The sequence below is a fragment of the Halichoerus grypus genome, chromosome 8 (genome assembly GCF_964656455.1).
Source record: "Halichoerus grypus chromosome 8, mHalGry1.hap1.1, whole genome shotgun sequence".
Lineage (NCBI taxonomy): Eukaryota > Metazoa > Chordata > Mammalia > Carnivora > Phocidae > Halichoerus > Halichoerus grypus.
The window spans coordinates 39,464,322-39,482,626 of record NC_135719.1 but is presented as its reverse complement, the minus strand read 5'-3'; the positions used below and the strand labels follow the sequence as shown (position 1 = coordinate 39,482,626).

The 18,305-nt window shown below is 35.2% G+C and overlaps 1 protein-coding gene across 8 annotated transcripts in view; it reads left to right on the top strand.

Moving 5' to 3' along the window:
* The window catches only part of PEAK1 (pseudopodium enriched atypical kinase 1), a 328,704-nt gene that overhangs the window by 186,579 nt on the left and 123,820 nt on the right, over positions 1-18,305 (top strand). The window contains exon 6 of one of the 8 annotated variants that reach the window (XM_078079048.1): positions 1,613-1,762. The exons of the other annotated variants lie outside the window; for them this stretch is intronic. The gene's annotated coding sequence lies outside the window, so the exon portion shown is untranslated. The remainder of the gene's footprint in view (positions 1-1,612; positions 1,763-18,305) is intronic. 8 annotated transcript variants of the gene reach the window in all.

Here is an 18,305-nt window from a genome sequence, read left to right as displayed (position 1 = left end):
ATATGATGTGAGGGAGGGGGTCCTACTATTCTTTTACATGTCAGTATTAATTGTACCAGCACTACTTGTTGAAGAGATTATTCTTTCCTCCATTGAATGGTCTTAGTACCCTTGTCAAAACTCAGTTATTTCTGGACTTCCAGTTCTATTCCATTTGTCTGTCCTTGTGCCAGTACCATGCTATTTTGATTACGGTAGCTTTGTAATAACTTTTGAATTTGGGAATTGTGAGTCTTCCAACTTTGTTTTTCTTTTTCATTTTCTTGGTTATTCAGGATCCCTTCAGATTCCATTTGAATTTTACAGTCAGCTAGTCAATTTCTACATAAAGCACAACTAGATTCTGATATGGATTGCATTGAATCACTAGACCAATTTGGGGAATATTGCCATTTTTAAAATATTAAGGTTTTCAACCCATGAACATGGGATTTTTTTCATTTATTTAGGTTTCATTTCATTCATTAATGTTTTGTAGTTTTTAGTATGCAATCTTGCACTTCCTTGGTTTATTTGTAAGGGTTTTTTTTGATTCTATTATAAATGGAATTGTTTTCTTAATTTCATTTTCAGATTATGTTTAGTGTATAAACATATAACTGTTTTTTATGTGTTGATCTTGTATCCTGTAACTTTGCTAAATTTGCTTATTAGCTCCAATGGTGTTTGTGTGTATGTTCTTTAGAATTTTCTATTAATAAGATCATGTGATCTGTAAGTAAAGATATTTTACTTCCCCCTTTTCAATTTGGCACTTTTTTTTCTTGCCTAACTTCCCTGGCTAGAACTTCCAGGACAGTACTGAATAGAAGTAGTGAAAATGGGAATCCTGTCTTGTTCTTGATCTCAGGGGAAAAGCTTTCAGTCTTCCACCATGGAATAGCTGTAGGTTTTGCATAAATGTCCCTTATTGTGTTTTTCACTCTCACTTTTAAGGTATTCCAGTTCCAGTTACTCCACATCCTTTCCAGCATTTGGTATTGTTGCAATGTATCATTTTAGGCATTTTAATCAGTAGGTAGTGGTATTTTATTGGAATTTTAATTTGCTTTTCACTGATGACTAATGACATTGAACATTTTTCCATGTGCCTTTGGCCATAGCATTTGTTTCTGAGGGGGTCTTTTACATTAAAAATCAATGTCTTATAGTTTACCATGTAAATTTATATTGAATACAGCAGGAGTTGGGCCCCCTTAATGTTTAGACCCCTTTGTTGTTAGTACTGCTATGGATCTACTTTTTAGTAAAGGTTTGAAAAATTTAGACCTATTATATAATGTTCATATGAACATTAAAAATTTATGGGGGCGCCTGGGTGGCTCAGATGGTTAAGCGTCTGCCTTCGGCTCAGGTCATGATCCCAGGGTCCTGGGATCGAGCCCCACATCGGGCTCCTGACTCAGCGGGGAGTCTGCTTCTTCCTCTCCCTCTGCCTCTCCCACTGCTCATGCTCTCTCTCTCTCTGTATCTCTGTGTCTCAAATGAATAAATAAAATCTTTAAAAAAAAAAATTTATGAACATTTCAACATTTTAAAGAACCAGAAGAAAATAATTTTTCTTTCTTTCTTTTTTTTTTTTTTTTAAAGATTTTATTTATTTATTTGACAGAGACAGCGAGAGCAGGAACACAAGCCGGGGGAGTGGGAGACGGAGAAGCAGGCTTCCTGCTGAGCAGGGAGCCCGATGTGGGACTCGATCCCAGGACTCTGGGATCATGACCTGAGCCGAAGGCAGCCACTTAACAACTGAGCCACCCAGGTGCCCGAAAATTATTTTTCTTTATTGTTGATAGGTGAATAATTATAGCTGTTAGACAGGTTAAAACTTTTTAAAGAATTCAGTTGAATATTACTTATCAAGAAGTTAGGTTATGCCAAGGGCATACTTGTGCTTATGAATGATACAAATGATAAAGGTATGCACATTTACTTGTCAGCAAATGGGTATCATTGTGTTTGGCTAATTGCCTAAGCATCCCTGAAAATGGAGCTGTCTCCACCTGGCTGTAATTAGGGTTGGATATCCATCAGACACACTAAAGTTGCTTTAATTCCTGGGTCCCACAGAGCGTTCTAGTTATTCTGCTCATTTTCTGCAACTTCAAAGTGCTCATCCATTTCTCGCAAAATATTTGAACTAATACAAACAGAAATATATAACCAGGTTGCCATATTATTAGCATTTTTACTCTCAGATATTGAAATGTAGGATTGGAGAATGGCTCAGGAACCTTGTAATAGCCTTGAGAGTTGTCCTTTGAAAAGAAATGCATTGAAGTAAGTATGATAAAAGAGCCCAGAGGGTACAATAAAATGTGACAGGAACACTATAAATTCCATAATCTCTCTCAGTTTGGAATATGTGGCAGTGATTATCTACTCCTATGAAGTTTTGTGACATTTGGAATTAAATTTTAGTCACTGTAAGATTTTAGCATATGGAGGGATGTCCTCTTTTACTTGATCTGTTTTTTTAGTGGCATGATTTTTGTCTGCTTACTTATAAATGACTTTAGGAGAGCTAACATTTTTTTAAACATTTGTTATCTGCCTTGCATGGTGCTAGTCTCTCTTCTTACATCATCTCTAATACTCACTATAATCTTGTAAACCCAATTTGCAGATGAAACAAAGTCTCAAAACATTATTTCTTGCCTAAAGTCACAGAGCACAGTAAGTGGTGATTTGAACTCAAATTGATCTGATCCTAAACTTAAGAGTTTTTCTACTATACCAGTGGTTCTCACTCCATTCCAATTAAAATAGAATTTCTGGAATTAGACTTTAATGTTTGAGCAGCAATCCCAGGTTAATAATGTGCATTTAGGGTTAGAAACCACTGAATAACATCCTGTGCTTACTATTGTAAGACTATACTTCAGTAGAAGGGAGAGTATAGTAAAAGAACATGTTTTCCTTTAAAAATACATGCAGTTGTTGTCCATTTATCTCTGCCAAAACGTATCTATTTGAAACTTCAGTGGTAGGTGGTATACTGAGAACATGCTGAAGCTTCCCTTTGCTACTTCACAGTTTTAAAAATAATCCTTCTTTCCCCTTCCAAAAATATACAGTATCAATTGAACATAACTGTGAAAGGAAACAAAAAGAGCAAAACTGGCCAAAATTTATGAAGAACTCTTAAAAAATGGGATTGGAATGCAGATGAGAACCGTAATCTGAACCACAAACAGGAATGTAATACTGTAAAATATATGAGTATAAGGATACTTTATGTCTAGCTTGCTGGACAAGCAGACATACAGATCTACCTCTCCCCATCTTCATTCTTCCTTGGTGCGTATGATGCAAAAACAGGCCTTGTGGGTGTTTAAAAAGCCAAAGCAGTGCCCCAGTGTTGTCAATATCCAGAAAAGATAGTGAGCCCCCAAAATACTAGTTATCCATGTTTACTACCCAGTGGAAAATTTTGCCCCTTTCCTTAAAAAGAAAAAAATGTTGCTCTAATGACATACATCAGTCACAGACTAATAGGATATCTCTAAAGCCTCAACAGAGATAAGCCTGTAACCCAAAATCACAAGATATTTAGAGGAAACTAGTGTTTTGAAGGAAGGTACCAAACTGTACAAGGGGAAGGGCTCAAGGAATCAAAGTTAATAGAGAAAGTAATACAGAACTTTAGAATAAATATAATATCTTCAGAGACATGCAGGATGGCACTGCATTCATTTTTAAAAAGAAAATTTTAGAGCCTTTTGAAGTTAAGAACAGTTTAAAAGGAAGGACAGAGAATTGGGAAGGAAAACAGTAAATTGAGAGACATGGCGTTATCCGTTGATCTCTATTTGTGCCTAGAGAGATGTGTGGAATGATATTCAACTCATGTTAACACTTTTTCCTTCTGGGTAATGGATATGGTCGGTTTGTTGCTTACTATTTTGTAGTTGCATGTATTACTTAATTTTTTTATAGAAGCATTTTATAAAAATTAAGTTATTTGCTTAAATAAATGAATTAAACAATTGAGTTTAAGATATTTTTTAAGAATGATAAAAATCAAAGAAAACAAAGACCCAAATCAATAAGGATAAAAGCAGAAATCCAATAGCAGTGTTGAATGATAAAAGAAACCTATAAAATAGGTAAATGTAGGCAAGTCTGAAAAAGAAAAAAAAAAAGATACTGATCAATATTAGAAATTAAAAAAAGCATAACTAAAGACACAGATTTGTAAGGTTATAAGAACTCTCTATATTAAAGTTATACTAATAAAATATGAAAGCCCAGATTCAATGGGTAATTTCAGAAATATATGATTTATTCACATTGTTACAAGAAAAGGTAAAACCTTTTAATTAGCTAATAATTATGATAATAAATTGACAAGAAATGTAAAGATATAGCCCAGGTTTTACAGGTGAGTTCTAAGAAACTATTAAGGAAATCTTATGTAAACTAGCATGCATGAAAAAAGACAGGGTCCTATCCAACTGGTTTTATGATGCTAATGTAACCCAAATCAAAGAGGGATATAGAAAAAACAACAACTGTAGACCCATCTCACTTCTGGAGACAACACTAAAAAAAAAAAATCATAAATAAAATATTAACAAATTGAATTTACCAATGTATTATTTATGTAGAATTTGTCCCAGGAATGCAAGGGTGGTTCAGCATTTTAAAATCTATCTTTGTCATTTATTTTCTTAGTTATTAGAGGAGAAAACTTGCAATCGTCTCAGTAATGCCCCCAAACCAAAAAGCTTTCAATAAAATGCAACAACATGGTTCTGGCATAAGGAAAGACAGCTAGATCAATAATATAGATTCTGAGATAGACCCATGCATATCTCCCAATTTAAGTGTGGTTATTTTAAATGTGTATAAATGTGGTATTTTAAATCAATATTTAATGAATGGACTATTCAATAAAGGATATGCATTTAGAAAGATATATTAAATCTTGGGGCTCCTGGGTGGCTCAGTCAGTTAAGTGTCTGACTCTTGGCTTCGGCTCAGGTCATAATCTCAGGATTGTGAGTGTGAGCCCCATGTCTGTCTCCATGCTCAGTGAGGTGTCTGTTTGAGATTCTTCCCCCCTTCTTCTCCTATCCCCCCTGCTCCTTCCTCCTCTCCCGCTTGTTCTCTCTCTCTCCAATAAATAAAATCTTTAAAAAAAGATATATTAAATCTTTAATATCATTCACAAAAATAAATTCTAACTGTAATAAAAATATAAGAAACACTTTACAACTCTTGGAAGCAAGTATATATGACCATGAGGTAGGGAAGGCCTTAAATGAGTTATCAAACTTAAAAGCCATTAAAAACAAAAAGATTAATAAGTTTAGATATATCAAAATTTAAAACTTCTTTATAAGAAAACACACTTTAAACAAAAGGATAAGTGCCAGACTTAAAAAAATTTTTTCAATGGACAAAACAGAGCAAGTATTTATATTCATAATATGAGAAAGACAGGAGAAAATAGAAAAGGGGACAAAGAGTATGAGGAGGGAATTCAAAGAAAATAGCCAATAAACATTGAGAAAGATGTGTATTCTTACGGACACGGAAATGCTAATTTTAAAGACAATAAAATTGTTTTAATCTACCAGATTGGCAGAAATTTTTAATTGATATATCCAGTGGTAGTAAGTATGTGGAGAAATAGATACTCTCTTAGTAATTGTGGGGTTGTAAAATGGTAGAGCCATAACCTAGATGAATCTGGTAATATTTGTATACCCCTTAGAATTCATAAGGAACTCTGAAATACATTCTTAATTCTTCTTTAATCCTGAGCCTGGTACTTTGTCCCAGTTTTACCTATGAGGAATAGAACTCAGAGAGGACAGACACATGGCAGGATTCGAACTTTTACCCAAGTCTCCTAATGCCAGTGTAGTGGCATTGTACTCTGTGATTGTTCCTAGGTGAAAGAATAGCATGAGCCAAAGTTTAGAGGTAGGTCAATACATGTCATGTCTGGGGAATGATTAAGTAGCCCTGCATGATTAGAGAGGGTGGTTGAAGGGAATGCACTGAGAGATGTGACTGGAATAGATAAGCTGAGTTAAAATCATGAGTTTGAATACCCTAACAAGGAGTTAATGTTTTATTTTGTGAATACTGAAGATCCACCAAAGGTTTTTGAGCAGTGACTAATAGAGTGGCTTAGGAGAGAGATTTGAGGTAGGAAGACTAGTTAGATGGCTAAGGCAGTTGTTTAAGTGAGAAAATGAGGACTTTGAACTAGGCTGGCGAATGTGGGTTTCACAAGGAGAAGGCAGGGACAGGAGGCATGGAAGTAGAGTTGACCCAGCACAGAACCTGGCACCAGACACCTGAAAAGGACTCACTCTCAGCTTAACCTGGTCAGATTTGAAATATATCTTGAAGGTAGAGCTAACAAGAGATAAATAGATGGATTGGATTGGAGAAGAGAGGGCAGAGAGTGAGGAAAAAAATGCTGGTTTTTGATTGAACAAGTGGGCGGATGGTGGACTATTCATTGACATTGGAGGACTTTGCAAGTGGAGAGATTAGATGTTAATAGTTCTGTTTTGACCTTGTTAAGTGTTAGATGGCTCTTAGACATCCAAGTGGAGATGTTAAGAAGGCAGTTGTATAAAAGGAAACTAGAATTTAAAAAAGAGAGCTATGGACTAGAGACAAAATTTGAGAGTAGTAAGCATCTATCTAGATTAGGTGATATCCAAAGCGATGGGACTGAATAAAATCACTTTGGGAAAGAGAATGGATAAGGAGTGGGAAAAAGTGTTAAGGAATATTCTTGGTCACTCCAGCCTTGAGAGATGTAGTATCGAAGAAGCCAACAAAACAGACTGAGAAGGAACTGGCCAATGAGGTAGGAAGAAAACCAGAGGAGTAGGTATCCCAGAAACTAGAGAAGGAAGTATTTCAGAAGGAGGGAGTGGTCAACTGTATGAAATGCTAATTTAAGTTTTGATAAAGTGAGAATAGAGAATTGGTCAATGGCCTTGGGGGAGATAAAGTCCTTGGTGAACTTACTTAGCAGTATTTCAGTGAAGTGGTGGGAACAAAAACCTGAATGGAGTGGGTTGAGAAAATGGATGAGGGAAAGTCAAGGTATTCTTTGAGGAGATTTGTTCTGGAAGATAATGGAGAATGCGGGGAGGGATGATGAGATAAAATTCAACTGATCAGATCTATTTTCCCACTCAAGTATGAAGCCAGATCATCAGGCTTAGAGTAAGCTGATGGTTGAGTTGGCATTTTAGTAGTAGAGCAATGAAAGGAGGGACAGGGCTGTTTGCAAAGTGAAAAACAGGATTGTTCATGGAATTTAATCTGGGTAAAGATGGAAGTGAGAATACTGATTACAATGATAAAGGCAATGATTTTATATCTTGGTGAGATCCAAGAAATGTTGGAGTAAGGATCTGCATTTTAAGCGAGCATCCCAGGTGAAATATGATTCATGTGGGCTGTGGGCCACTCTTGAAGAAGTATTTGCAATAGCTTTGGGTCATAATGGTAATCTAGTCTTAGAACAAATATCATTTCTAATATTTAGAATATTTATTAGAATATTATTCTAATATTTAGAATATTTATAAATAATAGAAGTATTTCTAATATTTATCAATTATCAATTATCAATATCAATTATCAATTAATAGTTGATAAAACAAATATCAGTTTTTCAAATTCCACAGTATATTTAAACACAGGCAGAGGTACTTATTTAAAAAAAGTGAATTTACATGAGTGTTAAGATATTGATCATTAAGACTTGTTAGTTTTAGGGGCTCCTGGGTGGCTCAGTGGGTTAAGCAGCTGCCATCGGCTCAGGTCATGATCTCAGGGTTCTGGGATCGAGCCCCACATGGGACTCCCTGCTGAGCAGGGATCCTGCTTCTCCCTCCCCTCCCAGCTTGTGCTCTCTCTCGCTGTCTCTTTCAAATAGATAAATAAAATCTTTAAAAAAAAAAAAGAAAGACTTGTTAGTTTTAATTAGTTAATAGAGGAAAGGAGTATAATAATTGTTCTGTTACAAATTTAGCTTTTAGGGGCACCTGGGTGGCCCAGTTGGTTAAGCGTCTGCCTTCAGCTCAGGTCATGATCTCAGGATCCTGGGATCGAGCCCTGGATCGGGCTCCCTGCTCAGTGGGAAGCCTACTTCTCCCTCTCCCTCTGCTGCTCCCCCTGCTTGTGCTCTTTCACTCTTTCTCTGTCAAATAAATAAATAAAATCTAAAAAAAAGAAAAAACCCAAATTTTGCTTTTAAAACATTAAATGAACAACTGTTGCATTGTACCTGCATATATTATAATCTTTCATGCAAAGTAATTATATTGCTTGACTATTCTGTGTATTTCTGGCATTTTGAATCTATGGGTGTATTTTAATTTCAATATTTTGCCCACACCTAAAGATAAAAATATTCTAAAAACCTATTTTTACTGGAAGAAAAGTCTGAAGTTCAGTTTAATTTGGACAGTTTCTCATACTGAAAATGCCATCTTTAATTCCCTGTGTTATGCTTAATTATGCAATTGCAACTTGTTCTCAGTAAAACTTTGTCTTTAATTTTAGCTGCCTCCCTTTGCTTGGGAAGCTATTACAGTTTTCCTTTAATAAATTAAATTTGCCCCTGTGTTGGAAGACTTGATGAAAAGTGGACTGAGTTTGCTAACCACTAGAGATTCCTTTTATATTGAAACTCACTTATATGTAGCTTTTCACATACTTCTGAGCTTCACTGAAAGAAATGCCATGAGATCAGTAGGACCTATTAGAATTTTTTAAACTACCAAATTTGTATTACAGAAAGGGTTAGAATGATTACCCCCTTAATCTATTATCTGTTAACTACAACTATTTAATAATGAATTTGGGAGGACTTTTTTCCAAGTGCCTTATATCATTGTATATTTACTGTAATTATTAGATGCATTTAAACAGGTGCCTGGGGATTATTGTACATTGTTGATACTTTTTTTTTGACAGCTTTAATCAATTACCAGATATTATATATATGACCAACACTGGGCTGGGATATAGGGAACCACGGATAAAGTACAAAGTGAGGTCCCAGAAAAAATAAATAAAATTTAAAAAATAAATAAAAATAAAAATAAATGAGTCTCAGATAATTAGTATTCCTTTTTGATGTTTATATTTAGTCCCTCCTTTTGCTTTTCACTTCTTATTACTAGTACTGCATGTTTTAAACCAAATTATACTTCTTGCTGTTTTGTAAATATATTCGACACTGCTAGTTCTGTCTTTGCTATGCTGTTTCTCTTCCACCTTCTTCCCAATTCTGAGTAATCTTTCCTCACTAAGACTCATTTCAAATGTTATATCCTGTGTGACATTTTTCCAGACACCTCCTTTATCCACTAAGTATCTTATAGTGGCACTTACGTGTTTGCCCTGTTTTAAGTGTTATCCCCCTTACTTGAAATTAACTCCTCGGGAGCAATGTCTTTTTTTACTGATCTTCATATATACCATATCATACCTAGCATATAGTAGTCACAAAATAATATTTGTTGAATTAAAGATCAGAAATAGCTAAAGAAAAATAACAGACGTGACAAAAATAGTCAGGAGTCAAACCTCTGATGATAAGAGAAGTGATAAATGTTGAGTTACCAGATAGGCAAGGACTTAAGCTGAGCCTCACACTCAGGGACCTTAAAGTAAAACCAATCAGAGTGAGTGCTATGAGAATGATCAATTCCATTTTTAAATGGCATTAAAATGGATAAGTATTGGGAGATTTCATAGTCATTGAATTTCCCTGGTTACAATAGAGTTACACTTTCCTTCATTTTATGAATGATGCAGCCTTTTCACTCTGTGAAATACTGGAAACAAAATCCTATCTAGACTAGAAAACCCTCATACATGTTCTTAGGGTAAGGATGTTTCTGTAGGTGATAACTAGCCATATTGTGAAAGACCATAAATCCCAATGAAGTAATCTGCCTGATAGTCCTTTTAAATGCAATTTGGGACCCTAAAGGTTGTTTTCATTCCCAGAGACTTGCTGCTCATCTCTATTTATAACTCCAGATTTTCTAAAGGATTGCCTGGTTCAGAATGAGGAAGTAGGTGCTGAAGACCTGCCAAATGAGAATCACTGGAGTAGGCTGATTAAAAAAAAAAAAAAGACAGCTTCCTGGGGGCCTGAGTAATAGAGAAGCCATATGTATGTGTCTATGGCGGAACCAAGGCTCCTGGAGAAGAGTAAAGCTGGTGTCGGGTGTCAAATGAAGGACCTAACACCAGGGCCATTTTATCCATGAGTACCCAGGGCCCATGAAAATATTTTAATGTCTTTTAAAATCAGAAGAAAAAAAATGAACTTCAGTTGAACAAAATGTTTTAACATATTTGTCTTCATACAAGAACAGTCACGAAATGTCATTTTTGAATTTTTTATGGAGGAAGAGCCACAAAGACAAAAGTGTCCAGGGCCCACAGAAGTCACAGTGCAGCCCTGCCCAAGACCTACCCATTTTCTCAAGGTTGGTGCTAGACTGTGAAAGAGCTGCAAATTTGGGCAGACATGTGATATTTTAATCTAGTTCTTCCTCTCTGCATCCCAGTGTCTTCAACTGTATAATGAGTTTGTTTTCTTCTTTTGAAGTATGGGTCATTTATTTATTAAGTAATCTCCACGTCCACCTTTGGGCTTGAACTCACAATGCCAAGATCAAGAGTCACATGTTTTACCGACTGAGCCAGCCAGGGGCCCCTGTATAATGAGGAGTTTGGACCAGGCAACCTGTGAGGGATTTTGCAGGCATACTTCCTTAAGTGAAATCCTGCATCAGACAAGTTCCAGGCCAAAGAAGTTCTCTAACATGACCTTAATGTGAACTCAGGTCATGTGATAACCCACTAGACAGAACAGGGCTGATAACCCCCCTTATATTTTTTGTGGCCAGTTAGAAGTACTAGTTCAGAAATGATAAGAGCATAAAGTATGTGATATTAGCATGCAACTGGTAAAAGATTAGAAGTAGTAAAATGCCTTTTATGTTTTAAATACTCAGTAAATATTTAATGGATATAATAATGATGTAGACTATTAGCTTGTTTTCTTAAGAGAAATCTGTATTTACCAGAAAAAGTATTAATCTGTGGGATTCTTTTTTCTTATTCTCTATAGAAAAATACCTGAAAAATACCTTTTTTTTCTTTTTTTGGTTATGTTTTGGTTTTTTGTTGGGCAACAAAGCAAAGTTATTGAGCTCCTGAAGAGGGAGGGGACCCGAGGGGGTTGCCCACTAAAAACATTTTGGAGATGGTCATATCTAAAGTATTTCAATCTCATTTCTGCAAATTGTAAGATTCTGAAAATTAAGCCGAGTTCTTTTAAATTGTTTTCTATTTATAAGGTTTTATTCTTCTCTGTCTAATCCAAAATATGTGCTAAATTAAGATATTAAAGCAATATGTCTCTTCTACTTCTATTTGTATGTTGTCCATTTTTTAGATTATTGTTGGAAAATGGTCAATCCTTATTTGATGTTCTTTCTATAATAAATGGACCTCTATATCACTTACACTACTCCGACCTCCTTATTTTCTTAGGGATATCATACTGATAGAAAACAGGATGTTTTAATGGATGTCTACAAAATATATAATTAGGTAAATTTCCTGAAGAACAAGTATTACAAATTGACAATGAAATTAAGTCTAGATTGCCTTGATTGTTTTTTTTTCCCCTGTCTAGTAATAACTACAACTACTTTGATGTATATCAGAAGCACCTGAGGGGCACCTGGGTGACTCAGTCGGTTAAGCATCCTGCTCTTGATTTCGGCTCAGGTCGTGATCTCAGGGTCGAGTCCCATGTTGGGCTCTGCACTGGGTGTGGAACTTGCTTGAGATTCTCTCTCCCCCTCTTCATCTGCCCCTCCCCCCACTTGTGCTCTCTCTCCACCCCCACCCCGCCAAATAATGAATAAAATCTTAAGGAAAAAAAAAGAAGCACCTGAATTACTTTTTAAAAGTAAACATATCTGTGCACCATCTGAGACCTGCTGGTGTAGTATCCATGGGGATGTAACCCATGGATCTGTATTTGAAAAAGGTCCCAGGTGATCTTCACAGACACTAAAGGCTGAAAACTGCTGCACTATGTAGTCAAGTAGAAGGAAGCGTGGACTTTGGCATTATTAGATAGATCTGAATCCAGAGTCCAGATCTGCCACAGTCTAGGTGTATAAACCCAGACCTAGGTCTATGACCAGCTTACTTACTCTTTCTGAGCTTCAGTGTCCTTGTCTATATAATAAGAATGGTAATTTTTTTTTTTTTTTTTAAGAATGGTAGTATTTTCTAAGGCTTAGAACTTGGGGGGGGTGTTAAAGGAGATAATAGATGAAAAGTGCTCGACATACTAAGTGATAGCTAGTGTTGATATTCTAGTAGCATGGTGTTATCCTCAGTTTTCATCTTATGAAGATGTGAGGTTTTTCTCACGATAGCTCTTTTCTGCATCCAAAAGAATATTTATGCAGCACTTCCTCCAGCTATCTTTTAATTAAGCAGATTTACTTTGGGCTTTGAACTTTCCTCCAAGTTTGCATTTGGACTACTGAGAAAATAGGTGGCATCTTGCTTTTCAGTTTCCTTAGCATCCTCTGGAGTAGCTAATTATTTCTAGATCCAGTTTCAGAGTTATTCATTGTCTTATTTTAAGAACAGGTATATGGTATATCATGATTTTGAAACATGAACTTTAGTTGCAAAACCACAGAATAATGGGGTTTTGTCAATGAAAGAACATACAGATGCTTAATTCTTTGTCCTGGCATCTCCATCATCATGTGTTTGTATGGTTAGTTCCCTAGATCTGTAAATGATAATGTTTCAAATTTCTTTGAAACCTCTCAGGTCAATTTTACTGATGGTGTAATAATGTTAGAACCACAAGAGAAAGAAGAGGAGAGAATACTGTACTTTTCCTAGTTATGGCCTTTTTGTCCTGTAACATTACCCATTTATCCTTTTATTTTCAGTTGCTGTGAACTTGCCAGAATTATAAAGTATTGATTTTCCCTTTTTTTCTTAAATAGAGCATAGTGCTAAGCATGAATATTTAATTTACATGAACTTTGCCTAGCATATAGCAAGACTATGGCTAGGTGCTTTTTCTCCTGAAATGTGCATTCACAATGCCTTCTCAGTGAAGGGGCTTCCCCTTTATTTACCTTGTTGGATTCATCATATGTAGAAAACAGTGAGTATATTAAATGTTGTTTCAAATTTAAAAATTGTATGTGCTGAAGATTACATAACACCATGCTTGATGTAGCCTTTCTACTTCTTTTATTCTAGGATTACCTTTACTATATCAGGAGTCGTCTTCCATTATGCCTAGTTATTTTATTTATTTATTTATTTATTTATTTATTTATTTATTTATTTATTTTGTAAGCCTCTGCTAAGAGTGCATCATTGCATATTTTCGGACCAGAACACCATTTAGAAAAATGTAATACCACAACAGTTTTTAGGCAAGAAAATGCAGAAACTATAGCAGATGAGGATATGAATAGACAAAAACTATTTTAACCACTTTATTTTGTATGTATGTATGTAAACTCTACCCCCAACGTGGGGTTCAAAATCATTGCCCCAAGATCAAGATTTGCATGCTCTACTGACTGAGCCAGCCAGGTGCTCCTTATTTTAACCACTTTATACATCCAGAGATCTTTGACTGGGAATAGTTGGAATGTTGGCATTATAGTTGGCCTGAGCAGCCATTCTGGTATAACACCAGTCAGTGAAGTATATTAAATGTCTATGATGTATAGGCTCTGTGTGAACATACAAAAGAAATAGACTGTTTCAGAGAATAATGTAGTTGGGAAAATATCTGGAGACCCATAAATACAATTGCAAGGTAACATTCACACACCATACTCTTAATAAAGGCAATGTAGTGTAATGCTTGAGAGCATAAACTTTGGAACTGGGTTGCCAGGTCTGAAATCCCAACTCCTTACTAACTGTGTGACCCCGGGCAAGTTATCTCAAAGTATTTCAGTTTTCTCATCTGCAAAGTGAGATAATTGATTGATAACTATTGATTTGAAGTGTGAAGGGTTTTGAAACCCAAGCTACGAAATTTGGGTTTAATATGCTGAGAAATAGGGAGTCACTGAAATTTTTTGAACAGGAAAGTTACATGGTGAAATTAATTGAGGAACATTATTTTAGTGACTGTATATGAATGGAGTAGGAGGGCCTAGAGGCGGACCCCAGCTGGGAGACTGCCAGAACCATCTAAATGTGAAAGGTGTAACTATGGCAGTGGAAATAGTAGGACAAGACCAAATATCACTGTGGAGAAAAAAAAAATATTTCATTCAGATTTCATGATGGATTAAATGTGTTCTTTTAAATACCCCACTCCCTCCAAATGGCATAATTCAGCAAAATCTTAGAAAATGCTTGTGTGGCAGCTCAGAGGAAATCTCCTGTAAGTGCTGTCAGAAATTACAAACTCTGGGGACTCCAGCTGGTAATGTGTGCATTCACTTACAGCTTCCTTTGCCCCTTTATACACTAGAGCACAACAGGAAATATGGCTTATCCCAGTAGGAAGTATCTCTATAGGAGATGCTTAGTGAACTGAATGCCTTTGTTTAGAACTAATTGACCTTTCTAAACAGCATTTTTTTTTAGAGCTTACTCAAATTAGGGAGACTTTAACCATCTGATAAATCAAGAGACAAATCAGTCCTCTCTTAAGCAAGGTCAACAATCATGTTGAAGGAGAAAAGAAGAAAGACACCATCAGTAAAAACTAGACAATTAAGAAAAAAAAATTTTTTTTAAAGATTTTATTTTATTTTATTTTGACAGAGAGACCCAGCGAGAGAGGGAGCACAAGCAGGGGGAGTGGGAGAGGGAGAAGCAGGCTTCCCGCTGAGCAGGGAGCCCAGTGCGGGACTGGATCCAGGGACTCCAGGATCATGACCTGAGCCGAAGGCAGTCGCTTAACCAACTGAGCCACCTAGGCGCCCAGGGTTATGTTTTTTAAATTTTTTATATTTCTGTTTGACTTCTGTTTTTTAAAAAATAATTCATTTGATTTCTTTGGTAGACTTAGAGCCAAATCACTTTTCTGAGTATCTATTAGAATCTCTGTGGTTCAGAAAAGAAATTAAATTTTAGATTCTCAACTTTATTTTGAATAACAGAATTAATAATTCATTTATCCTGATTTACCTGAATTTTTGAGGTCAAGATATGCCCAAATAGTGGCATTTTCAAGGACTCATCTGTGTCCTTTCTCTCAGTATAAAGGAGAATCATCAGGAACAACACAGCTGGTACCTTGAGGAACATGACATAAAATTGGCACTGCCTCCTAAGCCTGAAAAAAGCCAACATTTGTTCAGCTACTAATCTTTTCAGGCAGAGCCTTTGATTTGGCCCCAAATGACTGCAGTTTACCATAGAAGTAATTTTATTTGCTGCCAAAATCCTTTACAAAACTTAGTGCATTCTGAAACACAAACATATAGGCTATATTGGTTTTTTGTTTCTGATTTTTTGTGGGGTTTTTTTTGTTGTTGTTTTGTTTTGTTTTAGTTTCCTTTTCCTCACTCACATTAGTTGGTGTCCTAATCTTGGCCATAAAATGTTTGCCCAGTTAGGTGCTTCATAACAGAGATTCTTTCCAAAAGCAGATGTGTTCCAGGATAACCTATTAGCTGTATTATATAATCGGTAGTGCTAGCTGATGGGGTATTCATCTGTAAGAAAATATTCTCTTAGTACCCCTGGGCTTAGCAATATAGATCCTCAATATCATTTGTCTCACTTCAAAGCTAATTGAAATCAGCCAGCCTATGTTTCAAAATATCTACACATATTACCAACCATCTGGCTACTCACAAATGATGGAGACATTTAATATAAAACCTGGTTAATGCACTAGCTTCTCACCTTTAGAGAATAAATCTTGCCTAGGACACACATACTCTTCTTTTAGTATTGGTCTGCCATAGAGGGCAGTCATTTGGGTCCCCAGACTCATAACAATTTGATGTATTCACTCTCAGATGACTGACCATGTGATAGATATTCAGAATGATCTTTGAGGGACTCATTCAGAACTGCAATGACAGAGCAGAAGGTTTATGGATACCATCAGGGTAGAATATCTAGAGTACATTGTGTGTGGGTAAAGGGCATATGTGGCTATTTTTTTAGTAACTAAACGTAATTTTATTATGAAGGTAATGCTGAATGAAATGCTTATAGTAGAAAATTTATAATATATACATTTTCATTTAACATTTTGTTATTTATTAGTCTTTCAATTTTTAAATCAGGTTTATATGTACATTATTTTTAGCAAAACTGGGACTCTATATGTAGTTTTTATTCTTTTTAAACCTAGTTATATTTTACAAACATTTTTCTTTTTTTAAAGTTTTTATTTTAATTCCAATTAACATACAGTGTTATATTAGTTTCAGGTGTATAATATAGTGTTTCAACACTTCCATACATCACCCAGTGCTTATCACAAGTGTACTGCTTAATCCCCATCACCTATTTCACCCATTCCCCCTTTCCCCTCCCCTCTGGTAACCATCAGTTTATTCTCTATAATTAAGACTGTTTCTTGATTTGTCTTAGGAACATTTTTCGATGTCATTAAATAGCATCTCCATTTCAATTACTGTCATATTGCTATACTGTCTTGAGTTACCAATGGAACATTTATTTTGTCTCTCATTTCCCTATTATAGATAACACTGTACTGAACATCCAGTGGAAAATTATTTCTGCATATAAATTAATCATTGACTATATCATTGCCTTCCTATAAGGTAAATTGTTAGGAATTAATTGTAAGATCAAAAGACATGTAAGTTTTTAATGTGCTGTATTTGTTTTATTTTGTTTCTTTGTTTGGGGGATGTTTTATATGTACCTCATCACACTTGAGAAAACTTGTACTTTTTTTTGTACTTTTCTTGGTACTGTGTAAAATACCCCATCACCTAACCAATAGCTAGGCATGGACATATTTTTTCCATTGCTCATTTTAGAGCAATTTGATAGATGATTAACTGGTTCCCCAATTGTTATAAATTTGAATATTTATGAAGTTTAGTGAGGTCGCATACCATAATTATTTTTGCTGAGTTTCAGATAAATTTCTCCTATACCTATCCAAACTAGTCATACATTAATAAAAGGGAAGTATTCCCTATTCAAGTACCATATTCTAAGTGGCAATAAGTAACAGAATCGCAGGTTTTTAAAGAGAATACATTTGTCCTGCTATCTTAAATCTTCTGAGTAAACGTCATAATTTCAAATCAAACAAATCTCAATACTTAGTACATTTTTGTTAATCACCTCTCTAAAACCAAACAAATTTTAGCAAGATCTCCATCATCTTTTACCAGATTTCTCATGAAGAATGTCAACGCTTTTCTTTTCACCAAAGAGCACTACTTTTACACTTTTTCCTACTAGTTAATCTTGGCCACCTTTCTTCCTCCCACTGCCCTTTGGAAAAACAGAAGTCGTTATATTTTGTTTTTGTCATACTTAAGTTGCTAACAGCTATAAATGTGTTTATTTTTTTTGTGGAAGAGGTAGGGAGTGTGATGTCCACACTCTATTCTCAATATATAAGAAAAATATTTGCATATAGTCAAAAAGAAAATTAACAATTATAGTAACATTAAAGTACTGCTTATTAATAAATGAATTTTACTGTATAAATTATAGTATAAAATAGTAGATCTACTGAATTCAGAGTCTTAATTATTAATTAATGAGGGTAAAGTGCTTTGAAGATGAAGAGTACTTTTTGTTTTTATTTATTTATTTTTTTTAGTAATCTCTATACCCAACATGGGGCTTGAACTCACAACCCTGAGATCAAGAGTTAGATATTCTTCCAATTGAGCCACCCAGGTACCCCTAAAGATGAAGAGTACTTTTTAGGTGCTTTTATATATTAATGTAGTTGGAGTTTTATTCCTTATTGTAATGATGGCTTTTGAAAGCCATTTTAGTTTTTACACTCTCTCAATCAAGTAGATATTTTAGTCTTTTTTCAGTCTTCAGTGCAGACTTTTGGGGTATAAAAGTGTTGAATTGATTGTAATATAGAAAGTACTGTGATTAAGCTTGCATTAATGGCAGCTTTACACCCTACTGGGAAATAGTTTTGGGAAATAAGGTTGATTTTCATTTCCCACCAATATATGTATATCCTGATTAAAGGATGCCTTCTGTGGGTATCTGATACCAGAGCCCATAAAACTACAGTTTATAAC